General features: G+C 30.9%; 2 long non-coding RNA genes across 3 annotated transcripts; one reads left to right on the top strand and one right to left on the bottom strand.

Moving 5' to 3' along the window:
• Nucleotides 1–7,639: 7,639 nt before the first annotated feature.
• Nucleotides 7,640–10,129, bottom strand: LOC112497002 (uncharacterized). 2 transcript variants are annotated; one of them, XR_008051859.1, is made up of 6 exons: nucleotides 9,948–10,129; nucleotides 9,744–9,821; nucleotides 9,517–9,574; nucleotides 8,914–8,975; nucleotides 8,733–8,812; nucleotides 7,640–7,889 (listed from the first exon to the last, which is right to left on the bottom strand). It is a non-coding gene; the product is annotated as an uncharacterized LOC112497002 (long non-coding RNA). The 2 variants fall into 2 exon arrangements; XR_008051858.1 differs by having other exon boundaries at nucleotides 9,919–10,126.
• A 3,602-nt stretch (nucleotides 10,130–13,731) lies between these two features.
• Nucleotides 13,732–16,827, top strand: LOC127899637 (uncharacterized). The gene is made up of 3 exons (XR_008051516.1): nucleotides 13,732–13,867; nucleotides 13,970–14,061; nucleotides 16,672–16,827. It is a non-coding gene; the product is annotated as an uncharacterized LOC127899637 (long non-coding RNA).
• Nucleotides 16,828–17,933: the final 1,106 nt, after the last annotated feature.

Genomic DNA, 17,933 nt, shown 5'->3' with positions numbered 1-17,933 from the left:
TAGAATAAATTGTGTGCTTAGATTGTATGTATAATTGTAGGTGATCGGGAAGCTTAAATTTCAAGGCTAGAACACATAATACTATATCTAATGTTAGCATAATAATTGATCACTGTTAAGTTGCATATAGATATCAGATATCCAAAATGCGACAGTTGAGGATGAATGAGGGATTCTGCCTAGCGTTGTAGTAAATGTTGTAGCAACAGGTTCTTAATTAGAAAAATAGTCAAAACCATTAATTGAATTTAATCATTCAACTACTCATTTCTTATTGATTGCATCTTCATATTTGATTTAAGATTTCCTTTGTTGCATTTTTAATTTAGTCAATTTATTAGTTTTATTAATTATTTTATTTTAATTTAATCTAAATTGCACTGTCAGAATTGCTGTAGCAAATTCGATAACATCAATCCCTATGGAGACGATTTTGAATACTCAATTTTTAATTACTTGTTGTGTACACTTGCACATTGATACCCATAGCATTAGAATCCACACACCAACAGCACCGTATACGTGATTAGTGTCGTTTACTTAAACAGTACCCAACTCTAAAAATACAACCAATAGCTCTGATATTACTATTGAAAAATTGATTGGTGAAGCAGACATGCAATTAAAGTGAAATTGAAAAATAATGAGACAATAGAATCACAGAGGACACTAGAAATTACGTGGTTCAGCTTGTAGGTTACGTCCACAGGCGAAGACATAAAAAAAATATTTCACTAGTAAAATGAGGATTACAAGTATTGTATTATTTTGGCTCACTACTTAGAACACCAATACACTCAATCTCTCAAATCACTAATCACTCAAGGGTTTATTAAACTCTTAATACTCTCAACTCTCTAAATGCAGGAAATGCTTCTCTAAAAAACTGGATGCAGAGGAGGGAAATGAAGCCCTCTATTTGTAACTTCATTTCCTCTCCCTTTTTCAATTAAATTTCTAATATTATTATTTTTTCTTTTTTGTTTGTTGTGCCCTACCTTTGAAAATAAAAAGGAAAAGAAGGAAAAAAAAAACCCCTAATGAGAATGAACATTCATCGCCTCTGAACCTAACACCTCAGTCTCTTCTTCTGCTCTCTGTAGGCATCCATCCTCTTCTCTATCGACATTGCCGATTTGAATTAATCTCTCTGCTGGCACCGTCATAATTAACTGAGCTCTGCATGTTGTAAAAGGAAAGGAGGGGCTATTTGAATTTTTGCTCCAAAATAGGGGTGATCACTTTTTCTTTTTTTGGTAATAACACCCCACTTATTATTTTTATTGTTGTACTTATAATAATTTTAACCTCAAAAAATTGTTTTATTCTTAGGTTCTGTTTGAGATTGAAATTAAAATATTAAAAATTATTTATTTCGTAATTTTGACAAAAATGATGCCTGGCAAATTTTTAAAAAAGTTTTTTTTTTAATTTTGACAAACAATTTTTAAAAACAAGTTAGAGGTTGTTTTTTATAAACAATTTATTAAATAAGCTACTCCAGTTTTTTTAAGTTCTTATTACAATCTCAACGTTTTAGTAAAAAAATGATTACGTTCTTTTTTATAAAGAAAAATCCTATTAAATATATCATAACCTTAAAATATCATGTTACTGGAACTACTATACCTTATGGTCTAAATGTGTGCATCGGTATGAAAGTTTTGATATAATAAGTTCGTATTTTTGTATTTTACTTTTATTATTTATCATAAGAATCAATAAAACTTGTATATGATTACGTAAATTTTTTTTAAACTATAAACAATTTTCACGTGAAAGCTAACTATGGCTTTTGAAATAGAATTCATAACCAAGGTTAAAAAATATATTAAACTTTACAAATTAGAAGGCAATTTGGGTTTATGTATATTTTGATCATTATATAATAAAATAATATGTTTGTAATAAAATTTTATCAAACACATATACTCTATTTTTTCAAATTCACAAAAATTACAACAATATAGTTTACCGAACGTTTTTAATCAACAATTAATTTTATATTCACAACATAAATAGTTTATTTAGTTAGCCACCGCAAACTCAAATTGACCTTTAATTAAGATTCGAGTCTACAAGAATTTTTCGCTAAAATAGAGTTCAATAGAGTCCAACAATGTCAATTATTTAGTAAAAAAATTTGTTTAAAAATCGAAACTTAAAGAAAATTGTGAAGCTATGTGATAGAAAGCTAGTGCATGAGCCACGAAGATCTGGAAGAATCCCAAAGCCAAACCATAAGTATATTACGTGAGAGCATAAGTTGACTCCCATGCAAGCCATGTATGACACATGCATGTGCAGTTTCACGTGTGGAAATTGTAAAGATGAGTACTGGAGCCGTGATTTTGGGATGACCTTATCAAGTTGCTTTTGGGATAACCTTATCAAGTTACTTTTGATTATCTTTTACGAAATATTAGTTAAGTCATTATTTTAATATTTGTTTTATTGATTTCAGCAATGATTGTAGGTTGAAAATCAAAGTCTTGTTATTATAAATAAGCTCCAGAATATGAATAAAAGTATTGAGAATTCTAAACAACAATTATTTGGTCCTTTCTCGCCATAAGCAGAAAAATATCACTTGTGTTACGCGTGATCATTGGCTGTCTCTGACTAGGACCTATCAATTGTTATTAGAGCGGGTTAACAATGATGACCAACAAAAAACGTATTGAGCGAATTGAAGCTGATCTGGAAAGCATAGAGAACCGAATGAAACGCATGGAGATTGGGATCAATGACAAGCTTCAGCGATTAGAAGACACTATCAGCAAATTAGCAGAAGCTTTCAATGCATCCAAAGGCACCACTAGCCACGGCACCAACGAAACCATTGGTTCACCACGGCCAGTTCGAGAAAAAAGTGAAGGAGTAGTGAAGCTGCACTGTATGCCCAAGTCAATCATCAGCGATCGTGACCCCATATTCATCGGCAAATTTTGGCAAGAGTTCTTTAATTTATCAGGCACCAAACTCAAAATGAGCTCGGCGTACCACCCGCAAACCGACGACCAAATGGAGGTAATTAATCGATGCTTGGAGCAGTACTTGAGATGTTTTGTTCACCAGTGGCCGCGAAAGTGGCATTCGTTTTTGCTGTGGGCAGAATTTTGGTGCAACACCACATTCCACGTCTCCACCGGAATGACTCCATTCCAAGCTTTGTATGGAAGACCACCTCCAGCCGTGCCCATGTATCAACTTGGTTCCTCGCCGGTGCATGAGGTTGATCAAGCCTTACATTCACGTGATGAACTGCTCTTACAATTAAAGAAAAACTTAGCCACAACAGCTAATAGGATGAAGCAAACAGCTGACAAAGGTCGCCGCGACGTTGAGTTCAAACAAGGAGATATGGTGTTATTAAAGTTGTAGCCTTATCGGCAGACTTTAGTGTTCAGAAGGGCACATCAGAAATTAGCTTGCAGGTACTTTGGGCCGTATTTAGTTCTTCGCAAAGTTGGAGCCGTTGCCTACGAACTACAATTACCAGAGAATGCTCGAATTCACCTGGTGTTTCACGTCTCTTTGCTTAAGAAAGCCGTGGGTGATTTCCTTAGCCACGGCGTTGATTTACCACCTGTGGATGATGAAGGCTTGGTGATCATGGACCATGAAGCTATCCTTGACACACGTTGGGCGAAGAGAGGAGGTAAAGTGATCGAGCAGAATCTAGTCCGTTGGAAAAAAATGCCGGCTGAAGACGCAACATGGGAGGATGCCACAATGCCGCGCTAGCAATTCCCTCATCAGACCCTTGAGGACAAGGGTATTCTTCGTGGCGGAGGCAATGATAGAAAGCAAGTGCATGAGCCACGAAGATCTGGAAGAATCCCAAAGCCAAACCATAAGTATATTACGTGAGAGCATAAGTTGACTCCCATGCAAGCCCTGCATGACACATGCATGTGCAGTTTCACGTGTGGAAATTGTAAAGATGAGTACTGGAGCAGTGATTTTGGGATGACCTTATCAAGTTGCTTTTGGGATAACCTTATCAAGTTGCTTTTGATTATCTTTTACGAAATATTAGTTAAGTCATTATTTTAATATTTGTTTTATTGATTTCAACCGTGGTTGTAGGTTGAAAATCAAAATCTTGTTATTATAAATAAGCTCCAGAATATGAATAGAAGTATTGAGAATTCTAAACAACAATTATTTGGTCCTTTCTCGCCATAAGCAGAAAAATATCACTTGTGTTACGCGTGATCATTGGCTATCTCTGACTGGGACCTATCACTATGGCAATGGGTAATTGCCCTTTGCTAACAAGATCTATTTGGGACCTTAATTAAATATAATTTTCAACTCATATTGAAAATCAGAGTCTAAAGATGTCGTCTTGCTCTTGAAGTCGATTTCTAACCATCCATTGCGGTATTTTATTTTGTCCAACTCTTTCTTAAGTACATCTCTCAAATTCTTGCTCGTTCTTTAAATGTTATGGTATCATTTCTTTGTGTCGCAGTAATTTCATAAAGGCACATTTTATCGTCCAAGGATTAGAACTAGAGCTACTAAATAATTATTTGAGTTGTAAAGCTTAGTTTCGAGTGACATGGTCCTGCGTGGCTTCTTTTTCCAATTTAGAAAACGTAACGGGGCATGAATAAATGATAATGCAAATAATGAAGAAATTCTTTATTCTAGGGGTAAATTTGGCATTGATTGGATGTATTTCAAGCTCGGGCATTATTATAAATAATGGTGGAAATATCTCTACTCCAAATTAAATAATTGAAAATATTATATGTGGGAATATTTGCACTCCAAACACTCTAATTATAGTAAAAATTTTATCATAAGAGTACCCATTATATGAATTATTATTAAAGAAAATTTTGTTATAATTAATTTTATATCATTACTTTGAACACCCGTAGAACACTCATTGTATACTACATTAGTCCCATGCTTTTAAACTTAAATTTTTTATTTCTAACATTTTAATCAATATTTAGATGAATACAAAATGTGTGATAACTTTTTATTTTTTCAAGAATATAACAAAATTAGATTGAAAACAGCCTTTCGTTTTTTTTTTTGAAGTATTTACATGATACTTTTTATTACTATGTTCTCATTGCAAGTTGTTTTGGGTGCAATAACTAACACTGTTTAAGATTTATTTATAGCTTGACTTGAATATGTTATTGTAAGTTTGTGTTACATCTATTAATGTAGTGAATTAGAATTGATTAATCCTAATTCTAGACCCCAAGAAAATTTCCATATATTGATATTGTTGATTCAAGAATGTATTATAAACCAAAACAGAAAACAAACTAAAATGCGATTTGACAGATGTAAAGAAGAAAGAAAGATACTAGGCCAAAGAATTATAGAGGTTCGGCTTAAAAGCCTACATCCTCTTGAGAAACAGAAGCCATAGTTTTCTTATTGATGCTCAACAGATTACAAGCTTAAAGAGAGTGTTACAAAGAACTTTAACCTTCTAAGCTAAGCCTTAGGTGCCTTATATATTGCTTTGGAAGAATCCAGAATGGGGTGCTGCATGCCAGCTCATGTTCTGGGTTTGTTGAAACAAACCCAGAAAATTGCCGCCGAAAGTAACTGTCATTAACAACCATATAATTGAAAAAGACACTAGGAGCTACCATTTAATGTTAACATGAATTCGTAATTACATGTGATGGTCACGTACATTACTTATGCTTCTTGTATGACAGAGGATTAATGTCGTATGAGCAGCACAATTTCCCTGAGGACTTGTCATCTCTCAATCTATTTTATAACCGACATGGTCGTATCTTCTAGAATTTACAATTCAGGTTCACATTTCAACAATCTCCACCTTGAACCTGAATCTCTGCATCCCTACAGCTTCTTCTTCTCACGTATTTGTATCTTCACCTTCTATAGATACCAACTAAGTCTAAGCAGTGCTCAAACTTAGCAATGGGGACTGGTTTTGTCAACATATCAGTAAAGTTATCACTAGTATGTACCTTTACAAGCTTGACAGTGCCCTTAGAGACTTTTAGCCTAATCAAATAGAGCTTAACATCTATGTGCTTAGTCTTTTCAGGTTGATTGCACTTTGACTGTCACATAGAACTGTTATTGAAGCTTATTCATATCCCAATTCATTTATCATGCCTTTAACCATATAGCTTCTTTGAAGGCCTCTGCAATAGCTGTATACTCGGCCTCTATTGTTGATAAGGCTACTACACTTTGTAGTGAGGCTTTCCAATTGATTGTTCAATTATTTAGAGTAAATAAAAAACCAGTAAGAGATCTTCTAACAGCATATGACAGATCAGGTCTTGTTAACACCATTGCATACATTAGGCAGTCTACTGAGCTGGTATATGGAACTTTTGACATTTCAGATTATTCTAAGTCAGTGCTGGGACATTGTTGACATGATAATCTGAATGAGCTGCCATTGGTGTACTTACTGGTTTGTAATTTATCATCACAAATTTCTCTAAGACCTTAATGACATATTTTTCTTGAGAAAGAAACAAAGTCTTTGTTGTTTTGTTCCTTATCAGTTTTACCCCCAAAATCCTTTTAACTAGACCAAGATCTTTCATAACAAATTTACCCTTCAACTATTGCTTTAATAGATCTATCCGCTTCATATCCTTACATACCATAAGCATATCATCAACATATAGGATGAGACATATCACTTCCTCTCCTTTAGCTTTACTGAAATAAACACAACAATCATAGCTGCATTTTTTGAAGTCTAGCTTCTGCATATAACTGTCAAATTTTGGATATTATTGTCTAGGCAATTGCTTGAGACCATAAAGAGATTTCTTCAACAAACAAACCCAATCACGATGATTAGCATCAACAAAACCCTCAGGCTATGACATTACAATCTCCTTTTAGAGTTCACCATATAGAAAGGTTGTTTTAACATCTAACTATTCAAGATGCATATCATATGCAGCTACCAGTGACAGTATGATTCTTATGGATGTGTGTCTAACTACTGATGAGAAGATTTTTATGTAATCAACCCCTTCCCTTTGAGTGAAACCCTTTGCAACTAATCTTTCTTTGAATCTCTTTGGTTCAACATCAGGGATTCATTTTTTTATCTTGAAAATCCATTTGCAGCCCACAATCTTTCTCTCTTCTAGTTTCTAAATTAATTCCCAAGTACCCATCTTGTGAAGAGATTCCATTTCATCCTCCATAGCCTTGATCTATTGTGTTCAATATTTACTTGCAACAGCTTCCTTATAGGTTTTAGGCTCCTCTTGATTAATTTCTTGTGCTCCTATCAGAGCATCTCACTACTAGAAAAATGGGTTTTACTGACATTAGAATAGTGTCAGTAATTATTTTTAGTGACACTTGCTAATTGTGTACTTTTAGTGACACTTGTTAATTGTGTCAGTAATTTGGCAGTCAGAAAAATAGTGACACTTGTAAATGGTGTCAGTAATTACTATTACTATCGTATCACTAAAATCATAACACCATGGTATCAAAATATTACAATACTATATTAGTATTTGTGATTACTGTTACTATAGTATCACTACTTTATTTATTATTTAAAAATAATAATTATATAAAATGACATGTTGCCTTTGATTTGTTGATAGAATTAAAAGGCTGTGAGAAATAAGAACAAAAATCAATTTATATTGCAAAACCTTTCATAACATATAAAAATTATCAATAGATATTACACAATCCAAATACTTCAATACACAAGACGTCTTATTAGAAGACATCTTATTCTTATAATTGAATAATCTTAACTGTTATTATCCAATCAAATTCCTTCTACTCGTAGCTGAATTTAAGGGCTAAATTTACCAAATCTAAAAGCTAAATTTAGAAGGATTATTATTTTTCGCTCCATGAACATAAGTACTGCGATCCTGCATTATCACGGACAGCTTCTTCATTCGATGAATTTGATGGGTTAGGGATATAAGTTGAAGAAGAAACACTTTAAACATATTAATCATATATGCAAATAAATAAAAGAAAAATGAAAAGAAGTTGGTTGCCAAATTCCAACAGTTGCAAAATAAATTAACAAGCAATACAGAGACAAAAGTTAATAGAAATAAACATATTTTGCTCGAAAACAAAAATATTCATAAGCTATGAACAGATAAACTCAATTATCTTAAAGGAAAATTAGAGAATAAGAATGTTGTAGCTCATTTGATTAGAAATAAGGTAGAATATATTTAACTATAGATATAAATTAAAAAAAAAAGGTGATGATGAATTCATTCTCTTAGATATATGAATAAGAGAGAGTAGGAGAGCAAATTATAGCATTCAAATTTTCAGTATAACATCTAGTTTCAAGAAAGTGTGTTTATTTCTCATTATATAAAAAACAATGTTTTTCCAGCTAAAAAAAATTCATAATAAAATTTAATATCTAATACAACATAGTATGTTTTTTTTTATAAAAAAAGCTTGCAATTATGTCTTTTAGCCACCAAGCCTAAGTGTGAGAGTAAAGCATTTAACTCTTGTAATTACACAATTTCCGCATAATGCAATTAGTGTCAACTCATTACAAATTACTCTACTAGAATAATAAACTCTTGATAATTACACACTTTCTGCATAATGCAATTAGTGTCAACTCATTCCAAATTACTCTACTAGAATAATAAAACATTTCAGCCATTATATTGATGGAGCTACTAATCCAAAATATTCACAATAAATATAGAGTTCAAGGCAATTAAGAGATGTACCTTTTAAAGCTCTGCATATTCTCTATCTTTCTAAGGCAATCTTTAATTCATATAGTTCCACCCCTTTTGAATTCACAAACCTAGACTTTACAAACAAAGGCCTTATATCATTAATCTTGATACCTTTTTAACAAAAAAATCACTATATTCATAAATAAAAATCACAAGTTAATGCTTTAACCTCGTGTTGGGCTGTCTCAGTCTGCAAATGGCAGAGGAATCTATGATAATGTGTATGTTTTCCTGAGAAGAAAAAGGAACAAAAAATAGGGAAAGGAAGTCAAGACTACGAAATAATTATTCAATAAGCTGAAAAATTATCATATATCATGCATGTTTTATTGAAATTGATGATCACATATTCACTCACTCACACACACACACTCACTACTACACACGTGTCCATAAGAGGCAACCAATAAAGTTAGAAAAGAACATACAATGCAGGCCAAGACCACCGCAAACAGGACATGCTGTGATGTTTGATAAAAAGCCAAGACAAAAGTAGAGGGCACGATAATTTTTTTTTTCCTTCTTCTTAAATATTGATGTTGATAAATGGCTGGTTGAATTTGATCAAACAAGCAAGTACTTCTCAGATCTTTGAAAAAAAAAAATGCTTTTGATTATTCCAGCAAACACCATAGTCCATAAACACCCAAAAATAAAAAAAAAATTTGCTTTTGCCATTTGCCTGCACGTTGCAGCATCTATAAATATCTTGTATTCATTTTAAGTACTTAAAATGGTGTATTAATGTTTGAAGGATAGAAAGAAAGCATACACTAGGCTATCAACTTGCATGGAATTGGCCAAATATGGCATCTAAACTTCATTGTTTCCTGAAAATTTAAAAAGAAAAAATCAAAAAAAGAACAAAATTAAATATCAAATCAACACACAATGTGTCCGTCCATTAATTAAAAACCCAGTAAAAAATTAACTCCAAGCAAAAATAAATATTTTGTGTTAGGCTCTCCTCAAGCTTCATAGAAAAATAATTGAAAGTACCATTGCCAAAGTAGTAAAGCTGGGAAGGCACTGAAGAAAGAAGGGAATTTCTCATTTTTAATTTATTAGACCAGCAGCCTGCGATGACATAATGTAAAGAAAATAAATAACTGAAATGAAATAATTTCATAATGAAACTTGGACCCATTGAAGCATCATCTACAAAGTTTCTCACCTCTGATGAGAGCAAACAAAGTTTCTCACCTCTGATGAGAGCAAATGAAAAAGCACTTGTGCAAAAAGCAACTTTAAAGAGAAGAACTTTTATAGGAAAAAGGAAAGGAAAGAGGGCTAATAATGGGACTGGAACTTGAAGCTGAAGGGGTTTCTTGCAGCAAAGGCTTTTTAACATCTATAGAAACTATGGCTATTTATTGCATGAATATGAAACGTCCAGGTGACTCATCAAAAGATAGAAACCCAATTGCTTTATATAATTACTAAGCTATGGTCGGCTCCTTGGCTATTTAGCTAATTAACAATTTATCTGTTTGATTTTGCTTTCATTTAAGTTTGACTTGTGTTTTAATTTGTGTTGGGTATAGTAAAAAATTGTATAATGGGATTAACTTAATACGAACCTAGCTAGTCAAAACTTAACGTACGTCAAAACTTGTGCAAAAAGCAAATTCAAATGTTGATTAGGAAAATAAAAAGTGAAAAAAATTTCACAATTCATACCTGGCACCAGCAGTCTTGATAGTAGCTGCAAGAGAGCTAGCCACATACATGGATACTTCCTTGCCTTTACTCTTCCTTTTAGCAGCAGTACTTCTTCTACTATAAACAGAAGGCTCCAGAGCTTATCACCAGTGCCTAAACTCCGTACACAACACACACGTTGGCACTTAGAACACAAATAATTTAACATAAACCACAAAATGAATAAAAAGGAAAAATACTCATAATGAGAATCGTGACTTAAACTTGATATTATCATTGTCTTTGAACTCCATCATCATTACATAAACTATTGAGAAATCCTTCAAATAATTTAAGGTTGTCCACAGGGCATACTCATGCATTCAAAGAATACGAATAATTTCGACAAGTATAGAACAAACCCATCAATAGAATCAATAGTTCAAGCTCAAAATTGACATCAATTTGAATTTCACCAAATCACAACCTCATTCAAGTTCGCAAACCCTAGAACACCAAAATCCAAACACACCCACAAAACTTCCTGATTACAAAATCACTAAATTCTCTAACAAAATAAAATCTCAAAGATAACCAATACAACTCAAACAAGCTCAATTCATAACCAAATTACAAAATGAAGAATGAACCAACTGATAACAAACATATCACAAGAAGTCATCTTAGTTTCAAAATCACTCATAATTTTTTTAAAAAAAATTCTTGCCTGATTAATTCGACCGAGAACCTCTTCTTTCTTTGCTGCTTCTTCTTTGCTTTCACAAAGCCCAGCTTCAACCAAAAACATCAACCCCAAAGGAAATCAAAATCAGGGTTTCATATATATAAAAAAAGGTAATTATAGATAAAGATAAAAAAAAACCTTTTCTAAGTCACAGGTTCTTTGTATATCAGCCTCTGTGGATTCTATAACTGATATTGGTTTCGTTGACGGCGACAAACTCATTCTCTATGATCTCAACATTAAAAACAATAAAATACCCCAAGCAAAAAAAGCCCTAATTTTTTTAATCTGACTTTCGAACCCTAACTTTGGCCAAGTTCTTCACAACACTTTCTAGGCGTCTTTCTAGGGGTATTTTAGCTTAAGGATGGTGGCTTTGAAGGTTTACAACAGCGGCTTGTGAGGTAGATCGTTATTAGAGAGAGAGGTAGAGAGAGAGGGGGGGGGGGGAAGAGAGAGAGAGAGAAGAGAGCTTCGGCTCAAAGAAGAAAATGGCGGTGGGGATACATTTTTGGCTCGTCAAAATTTTTAGATTTTAGGTTTCCATGTAGGGTCGGCCTGTAATACAGCTCTGTATGTCATGCAGCTACCTTTATTATTTTTTTATTATTGCGGATGTAACCGGCCACCGATATCAATTATGAAACAGGTAAATATTAAAGGTAATTATCATACAGCTACCCTCGTTTCAAATAAATATCAAAATAATTAGTTCAAAGTAGAACACTACCAAAGAACCCCTCAATTGAACTTGAAAATATACTACTTTCTTTTTTTTTTTCTCTGAATAACATGAAAACACGTAAAATATATGAGACTTCTATACTAATTAGAATAATATTTAAATATAAATTAATAAATTGATCAATTAATTTTTAATATTACATTATAAAGTTAAGAATGTTTTACATAAAAAAAATTATCATAATATTTTATCAATTTTTAGATAATACAATGTAGTATAAATATTTAGACCTATAATATTTCTATATTAGCCAAGTATAAAAAATCTAATGTTTGATATTTTTAAATAATACTCAAAAACAATCTCTTGTGTAAATTAATTCATAGAAATTAATGAGAAATTAATTACTTTATTCATTATATTATGTATTACTTTTATGATTTTATTTATTCACTATTTTTAAGTCACAATAATTTCTACAAATACTTGTAATGGACAATTAAGTACGTATTGTTAATTTTTAATCTATTTTTATTAGTGTTATTGTGATTAATGATATCATAATTCATACACTAAGCCTTTTCCTTTTTTAATGTTGTTAATAACTCCAATGGGCCTTTAGCCTAGCGGTGAATCTCTACCCTCACAGTTAAGCAGGATTGTGAGGGTAGGGATTTGAGTTCTCGTGGACTCAAACTCTCTCAATTAAATATTATACATGATCATGTGGAGTTATTTGCAAGTCTTTTTCTCTTGCGAAATGCAAGTAGAGTAGAGATATCCCTCATTTATGATAATTTGATGTGTAATCAGTATTAAAAAAAAGTTGTTAATAACTATCATGGCTAGCACTTGGTCAATATTAATTCAATTAAACTAAATTCAGTTATGACATTATTTTTTTTTAGTAATATTTAATTTAATATTATTAATTTAGGGGTATGGTTGGGAGAGGACAAATATAACTTTTTAACTCTTACAATCTCTCATGAGTTTTACTCGGTAGCAATAAATGAAAAAACCATCCAACCGTCCCCTTGGAGCTGAGTAATATTGTTAATTATAATTACAATTCTTATTCACATCGCATTGTAAATATTAGAAAAAGAGATAACAACGAGCCCGTGTTTTGTGAAATTGTCTTGAAGACCCTTATTATTTTAAAAAATAATCATATATTTCTCTTTTTGGACAATTATGTCCTTTAGCTAAAGTGACCCACCGATATTCCATATGAACATAATTATTCAAAACAAGATTTATATAACAGTTTCACTAAATTATGAGATATTAATATACTTTTTGTCATAACCTTGGGTAATTACAATCTAAATACTACTAATATTGAATAATTTAGAAACGTTTTTAAATTAAATCAAATTATTTGAGTAATGTACAATATTATATTTCGTTATATTATTTGTATACTAAATGTTGTTCAATTCATTTATTAGTGTTACAAAATTATTACAATATTGGTAGATTATAAAATCAAGTATCATTGAAATATAAACATAAAAACAAGTCATCAGATAGAATATAAATTATGTATCCAATTGTATAAGGATAATTTATTAAATTTATTTGTATTAATAATTTTTTGATATTTTTTATTTGTATTACTATAATAAACATTTAGAATGAAATGTAATAAGGTTTGATTTAGGCGGTAAAACTACCGCCAATATGAAAGAATGATTTATTAAATTTTAATTTTTTTGAAATTTTTTCCTATATAAAATTGAAAACCTTATATAGCTTTTCTTTTTTACCCCGAAAATATAAACACTTTAGTACTTCATATTGTTGAAAACCCTAGCCCCTCGCCTCAACCGTGCTCAAGCATCACAAACCAGCAACCATCCTAGTAGTCGCGCCGTCTTCGTTCCAACGACACTAGATCGCAGTCGCCGTTTCCGTCGCCGTCCCCGTCCCCATCCTCGTCCTGTATATCAGCCACCAGCTCACCAGCCCTCACAGTCTTGTCACTTTCCTCCATGAACTCTCTCTGCACACAAACCCTAGACTAGCGAGTTGAATCAAAGGGTGAAGGTTGCTTTCTTTCTTTTCTAACAATAAAGAACAAAGATCTCATCAATTTCCTTTTAATAATAACTTCTAATTAGTGATTCGGCACTTCTTCTCAATTTACAGCTCTCATTTTTTAATTTCGTCTTTAATTCTTGAAGAATGAAGAACAAACAGAAGCCTTTCAGCTTTCATCGACTTTGATTCTCGAAATTTAGGTATTTCCTCTATTACTCACTTAAAGAATTAAAATTCTTCGCTTTGATTTTGACACCATGGTTAGATATTGATTTAATGCTTGTTTAATTAGTTTAGAGTTTCATTTAATTTGTTTTGAGTTGTTCACTTTAATTGCATCTTCAAGATGGAATTTTGGTACTCTAAATGATACAAAGTTTTATTCCTATGCAGTATGATTAGAAGAAGTAAATTGATTGTGCACTTGATATTTTGCATCTTAATTTACAAATGATTTAATGCCTAAATTCTTATTTTATCAACCACATAGTCAAAAGTGATTTGTTTGGGTTATATAGGCTTAGTTGTAATTCTATACTATTTATATCTTCATAAATTCTTGTTTATGTAGGCTTGATTGTTGAGGCTTCTTTCATCAGTGATGATGTGTTATAGACTTGGTTGTTGAGGTTTGTTTTATCAATGATGATGTGTTATTAAAAACACACACACACACACACATTTTGATTTTATATATATATATATATATAGAATAAGCATGATCATGGATCTTTAAGTGTGTATTAGTAATTTAGTAATTTGGCACCCATTTCTTTCTAACAAGTGCTTTTAAGTTCAATTATTTTATTTCACTTATTCTTTACTGACCATGATAATCATTAAGGCCAAGCATAAACGTACAACATACTACAAATTGATCTAAAGTAGGAAATACTATAGAATTCAGGTGAGACTGGTTACTAATTTCTAATATTAAAAAGCTGAGATTTAATTTTAATTTGTATGTAAGAATTCATGGGTGGTGAGGGTTGCCATTGTATTTGACTCTTTGTCTTTGGAAATGTTTTATCAAGATTTACTTTTGCTAATATCACTTGGGTAATGCCCTGGACATGCTTATCAAACGTCATTACTGCCAGGTTTATGCTTGTTGTCCATAGTTCTTAGTCTCTAATTAATTCAAAATATTGGGAATATCTTTTTATGGCACATTGATCTTTTCTTTTTGTATATCCTTGATCTGTATTTTGATCGATTAAGTATAGGTGTTTGAGTCATTGCTCTGTATTTTTTATGGGTATTTTCTAAAATCTTATTACTTTGAAAAAATTGTAGGTTAGAGGAGCAAGTAAGCCCCTTTTCAATAAGGACAAAATGTTGCAGGCAGAAGGTTTTATCTTCATCTTATTTATTGTCTTAGAATGAAAAAATGACAATTTGCTCAAGCTGTGAAAGCTTGGTAAGGATTCTTAAAAACCAAAAAAGTGAGGATGGCTAATGCGTGGTGACTTACATGGTGATGGATAATTTGGAAGTGATGCCAAATTAATTTGCGTCTCCGCATTTCAATTTCTATTTCAGTCTCCACTCTCTAGTGCTTGAACTGGTAGCACTGTCTTTTTTCCTCTAATTTTATGTAACCTCTTGTGTCATTGTTTATGGATTGAGATATGGTTTCGATTATTTGAATTAGCTGTGATGACTTTGTTTTGTGGCTCCTTAATATTTCTTAAATTGTTTTGCATAAACATTTGTTTTTCCTGATATGAATGTTATCCCTGTTCAGTTATTTGTTGCAGCCTCTCCCATTTTTCATTGTTTTTCCATTTTTTTTCTTGAGTTTCTATCTTTAATATTTCATGTGGAGGATTTTGATTTGCTCATTATAGTTTTCTTTAATCATAGAAGTAAATAAAAATATGATATGAAACAATAATTCATAGCATGAATGGAAATGGTAGAAAAGTAGAGATTGAACTCTTGTTATTTTGATTTTTTATATTTGTGGTATTACAATATCTTAGGAATTGTAAAGTAATCTACTCCTTTTTTGTATATTTTTAACTAATTCTGTAATGTCTAAAGTTTTGATTATATTTCAGTGATATTACTAATGGGAACTTCAACTAGTGTTTCAGCATTGCGAAGAAGATTCAATTTTAATTGAGTATTTTTGCCAATGTAATTGATTAGCATTTTTCTTTTAGCTATAGGAGATATTTTAATGATCTAAAACTTGCATAGTCTCTAATGTTTCAGTTGAAATTGTAGTTGTTAGATTGTTAGATTTAATTTTATTTGCTTTATTGTTTATTGGATTTTGTTGCTTGTCTTAATTCCTTGGATTATAGTTGTAACATGCAATATGATTTGAGTTGTTATTTTAAAATAAAGAAACATTTACTTGTTATTTTTTATATGATATCTACATGCCATATTGTTTAATTTTATATCACTTGTTACTAGTTAAAATGAATTTGTGGGTAAATGAAATTTTGATCTTGGTAATTCTTGATGTATTGTTATCTTTATCTTTATTCCAAAGGTCACTTGGTCGTTAAATGAAAGTAGACATAAAAGTTGCATCGAACAATTTTGCAAGTCGAGAGTAATTTTTTTATATTGAATATTGCTGTTAATAAATCCCTTAAAAAATATATGTTCAATGAAAATATATTTTGTGTTTATTTTAGATTAAAAGTCTGAGTTTTTCTGTTGAAAACCAAATTTATTTGATCCTACCTAAGAATTTGGATCATGCCTTTGAAATTCTAAATATTGTTGTTTACTTTGTGGTTGCATTGTGTTTTCTAATGTCATTTGTTTTGTTTTATTTTTTTTATGTGTAGATACTTGAAATCTAAAATGAGCAGCAGCTGGAGTCTTAGTTTGTGGAAGCTGTAAATTAATTTAATTTTATAAAGCTATTTGGTCACAAGCGTGTGAAAAATTCTAATTGTCTTATTACATCTGTTTAAATGAATGGAAGTTTTAGTTTACCTAAATTTTTAGTGCATCGCAAACAATTAATAGGGTATTTATTATTTTATTTGCAAAGGAATGGCAACAAATCAAGAGTACCTACCATTCCAATCAAGATATGCCAAATTCAACAATTAAAGTGATGTTACAAAAAAAAGTGGTATTCTCTTAGTACCAAATTAAGCTGTAAAAAACTTCTAAAAATGATTTTAGTCAAGCCAGAAAAATTGAAGAACTGATTCCGTAATTGAATAATTGACTTAATATAATTTATTTTTGAGATAAAAAAATATACTTTGGTGTAACATATCGAAACATCAAAAGTAAGTATAAACAAAATTACGTTAATAAAAAAAAGAAATCTAATCAAGTTGAAATGATAGAAAAAAATGATGTTTTAATACAAATAAGTTAGCATCAATTTTATTAATTTAAAATATTTTGAAAGTTATAACTTACGTTTGCCTTAACTTTTTAAAAGATAAAATTTTTTGAGAAGCATAGCAATTGGCTGCATCCTTAAATGGTATTATTGTTTAAGTTATAACAAATTAAGGAAATTCTTTTAAAAGTAAAGAGAAAGATGAAAATAAATTAATAAGGTTATTTTAAACGTAAATAATTAAAATGGAGAAAGTGGTTCAAAAGAATTAGAATTTTCTAATTTTTTATTTAAAATTATCATGATCTAAAACTTGAATTTAGACATTTTTTATTTGAAATAGAATTTTATTTTTCAAATTATAAATTTTTCATAGGAAAATGAGAAATGATAAATGAACAAATGTTTATGTAGAGGTCAAAAGATCAAGTATGGATAATCAAATTAATGATTAAAATAATCTCTCAAAATAATGAATAACGATTTTTTAATCTTTTTTTCTCTTTCAAGTACAAACAAAGCATTTTTTCCAACCTTTGAAACTTTGATATAACATATTAATTTTCATGGTTCATTGAATAATCGTATAATAAATATATAATTTATTTGATCATAACAATTTGAAAAATAAAATGTTTGAGGAGTATAACAATTGCATGCAAAGCTGTTAAAATGAATTTTGGTTGAAGTTGAAGAAATTAATTATTTGAAAAGAAATAGAATGACAAAAATTTTAAACGAATGGAT

This window comes from Citrus sinensis, chromosome 9 (assembly GCF_022201045.2).
Source record: "Citrus sinensis cultivar Valencia sweet orange chromosome 9, DVS_A1.0, whole genome shotgun sequence".
In the NCBI taxonomy this organism is placed as follows: Eukaryota; Viridiplantae; Streptophyta; class Magnoliopsida; order Sapindales; family Rutaceae; genus Citrus; species Citrus sinensis.
The sequence above is the reverse complement of the archived record's forward strand: the minus strand, read 5'-3'. Positions and strand labels throughout refer to the sequence as shown.